The sequence below is a fragment of the Cicer arietinum genome, chromosome 7 (assembly GCF_000331145.2).
Source record: "Cicer arietinum cultivar CDC Frontier isolate Library 1 chromosome 7, Cicar.CDCFrontier_v2.0, whole genome shotgun sequence".
NCBI classification, from domain to species: Eukaryota; Viridiplantae; Streptophyta; class Magnoliopsida; order Fabales; family Fabaceae; genus Cicer; species Cicer arietinum.
The window spans coordinates 47500787-47505050 of NC_021166.2; positions in this window are offsets into that span (position 1 = coordinate 47500787).

The window sequence follows — 4264 nt, forward strand, 5'->3', positions numbered from 1 at the left end:
TTGCAAAAATAAACATATAATTAACAAGAGAATTCATGTTTATTAAGACTTAATTCTAATCTTAAATCCATTATGGAATTAGGGGTTACTTTGGAATTAAAGGTTTTGTCACTAAGACATTATGGCAAGAAAAATAAAGAGAATTCGGTAATTAGGATCAAATTAGACACAAAGGTTGAATTCAAAGTGAAACTAATCCCTGATATTTTTATTATTATAAAGGATCAATTGTATTACTGTTGTTAATTTTAAATATTATTTCAATCAATTTGAGAACTTTTTGTTCAATTTTAGTAATTAAATACAATTCGATAGTAAAACGTAATCCTTGATTTCGACACTCGGTACTACTGTTTTATTATTACTTGCAACGATTCAATACACTTGTTGAAATACTCTCAAGTTTTTGGCTAATTTAATTGGTTTCATGACTTGCATCTATCCTTAGACTACAAATTCATGAATTTCTCATCTCAAGCATTCGTAAAGTCCACTTCCGTTTCAAAATACGAATCATATAATATTTTAATGTTGATCAAGCAATAAAAAGTATTAAGCACATAGATGATAAAAATAATTCAATACATTCATATAACTAGATATCAAATCAGAAAAATAAGAGTTTCATCTTGTTATACTCATCCCTAACAAAAAGGGTTTAGTTACTCATGAAAGAGATGAAAAAGATAGATCTTAGAGAACAATTACAAGAAATATTCATGAATGATTCTTGATAAAACTACTTCAATGGTGTTAGAAACGATCATCTTTGAGTTTCTCTACTAGGGTACAAGTCTCCAAACTTTCTGTTAGAATATTAGAAAATATTTTATAATATCTTTTATATTATATTAGAGTATCTTAAATTATTTCTTAGGATCAATTTATAATCATAGAAATATCTTAGAATATGTCTCATTATTATTATAATTTATTCCTTATTTAGGATTGAGTCTATGTTTCTCTATAAATAGAGATTAGTATTGAGTCTTTTGTAATCAAGTAAGCATTAAGCTATTATCAATAATATTCAAACCCTTATTATTTTCTCTCCTCATTTTCTCTAAAATCCCTCCTTATTATTTAAAAAAAAAATAAATTATAGGGTTCTATAAACCTTTCCACAACCCATTAGGGTTTGGCGCTCCAACCAACTGAGCTAAAGAGGTAATAGCGCATAATACCCCATGAAGGTAGCCCTTATAGGTAGCAGCAACAACGATGATTTAGGAAAAAAAATCATGGCGCTAGAAAGAACAATGGGATGGTAAAGTTTACTTTGAGAATCATTATTATTTGCATGGTTATTGGGGGATTTTGGTTGATCATTATGAAGAGATGATTGAGAATTATCATCCTGCTTTTTGTGATCATAGGTGGCTACTTGTGACTCATTTTTTGGGGTGTAAACCATGTGGAAAATTTGGGGGTTACCCTGTTGAAAGGTGTTTGAATTTCGCGATAATAAGATATTGCATATGTATGATTTTACTCACAAGTCGCTTGCTAGTAGAAGGGATCAGATTTTTGGTGGAGGAAACTCTCCAGCCTTTGTCGTGGCAGCTGTTGCAGCCCTTATGAGTGGGCTCTTAGCTGACAGGTTTGGAAGATTTGCAATTCAACTGATGGGATTCTTCTTGGTGCACGATTATTCTCTCTTTGATGGTTCCAGATTTGCCCTTACTCTCCAATTTTGATCAACGAAAATATGTGTCATTGTTCAAACAGTCGTTATCTCTCCTGTTTTGGACGCATTTTCTTATTACGTTGATTGATCATGACTTCTTTTCGTTAGAGTCGCGCTGCTTCTTCTTCGGTGTTTGTCATGCAATTTAGTTATTACTAATATATTATAACAATGGCTTTTATTCCCACCGACGATCATTTCCCTGGTGTCCCTTTTTCCACATATGAATTATATTAGTGATGACTTTTTCCGTTAGTGGTTGTTCTAACGGTGTCTTTTATTTCCATGACTTACTTTACCTTGGTAATTTGTCTCAGATGCACTGGTCTTGCCTTTCTCTCCTTGAAGCACGTCTCTCTCTCCTTGAAGCATATTCAAGTTTAAATATTTTGAGTCTCCATTATTATTGGTTTGAAGCTTCCAAATGCAGTTTTTTAGAAGAACTGAGCTTGCTTTGTTCAATTGCCTGCCATGAATTTCTATCAGGCTGATGATCAATCAGACTATCTGGCTAGGCTATATTTATAGCAATTCTATCTAAATTCACATGCATCCCTGAGTTGTCTCTCCATCTTTTTAATTATTTTGTGGAGCAAAACATTGTTTTCTTGTAGCAAGCTAAAGCTTAGTAAGCTTTAGCTTGAGGGGGATTGTTAGAATATTAGAAAATATCTGATAATATATTTTATATTATATTAGAGTATCTTAAATTATTTCGTAAGATCAATTTATAATCATAGAGATATCTTAGAATATGTCTCATTATTATTGTAATTTATTCCTTATTTAGGATTGAGTCTATGTTTCTCTATAAATAGATATTAGTATTGAGTCTTTTGTAATCAAGTTAGCATTATGCTATTATCAATAATATTCAAACCCTTATTATTTTCTCTCCTCATTTTCTCTAAAATCCCACAACTTCAACACTTTCCAATAGTCAAAAAGATCCGTAGAAAGTGAAGAAAAAAAATGCATTTTTAAACATTCAGCCGCGTGCCACGCGCCCCAGGCACATGTGGACAAAGTCAGGAAGGCCGAAATGCGCCCCAGGCGCAGGTTTTTTGCGCTTCAGGCGCACAACATCTGATGTCTAACTTATAATGCATTTTGCTCATCTATAGAGTCTGAATTTGGTTCCAGCGACTTCATGAAAGGTGTAGCTATGATGTTTAGCTTTTATTGGCACTTGGTTTGACTCTAATTTGACATCTACAACTCCAAATACGGCTGAAATACGTCACATAGGTCATGTTGATTTCTCACCAAAATTCAGCACTGCACTAAAACAAAGAAACAACACAAAACTACGAAAAATCTCTACTTAATCAAGGAACTAAGAACATAAATATCTCATTAAATCAAAGAACTAAAATCGACAACATATATCAAATAACTCCTTAAATTAACTAACGATTAAAGCTAAATAAGACTAAAAATAATACAAAAATATGCATATGATGAAGAGTCATCACAATCCCAAACTTACTTTGTTGTTTGTCCACAAGCAACAATAAATTTCAGATTTGGTACAGTTAATAAAAAACTTAAACTCAATTTATCAAATCAAACTCAATTCTCAAAGTTGTAGCTACTACCAAAAATTCATCATGCTCCATGGTTGCTAAAAAAACACAATTTGTACACTTTGCCATTCATTCATCAAGTTCAACTCTCTCTTCACACAATCTCACCAAAATTTCCCTCAAGTTTTCAACAATGGTTATGAATTTATCACTCAAATCCTAGAACATGTATCATGCTACCATAGACTTGAAAAAAATTCTAGTTAGCATTCACAATTGATACAAACACATACACTTTTGGAGGACATTCGGGTTGTAATGGAGCTTAGGTGAGGGTATGACATTTTGTGATAATAGGCTTTCCTACTTGGAGTTAGGTACACCTTTTTAAATTATTCTACCACTTTTTGTTTCTTCACATTTTCATTGTGAGATTCTCAAACAATGAAAAAAGAACCAAGAAGATGTTATTTATCAAAGTACACAAACTAATTTTTTTTCTACTTCTTTTTATTTTTCTTTTTGCTTTGATTTTTGATTTTTTGATTTTTGAGAACCACCACCCCAAACTTAAAAGGTTGTTATCCCATGAGCAACCCCAAACATAGAATTTTACCTAGAAGAGACAAAAGTTTTTCTATCTACCTCCAAGTAGGGTGATTGAATTAAAGTAAGGTCTTTGGCTTGTAATGTGGCTAGTAACCGAAAGAAAGGGCAAGGCTCAAAGGGACTAGTAAAAGATAAAATTTTCATAGGGTAGTTAAAAAGGCTCAAACGACCAAATAAAATTGTCTCAGTGTATGAATAAATTACAAGTGAGGCATGTCAAAATTAGTACAAGTTCTGAAGGGATAACATATGTCTGGATAATCACACAATAAAGAATTAAAGTGTTTAGGCTCAAAAGCTCACATCTAAGATAATAAGGGAGAGTATGAACTGTCAATATAATTCCAAACATGCCACTGCAAAAGTTATTTATTTATTTTTCAAAATATGGCAAGTGAGACATTGACAACCAATGAGTAATCAACAATGCATGCATTAGTGA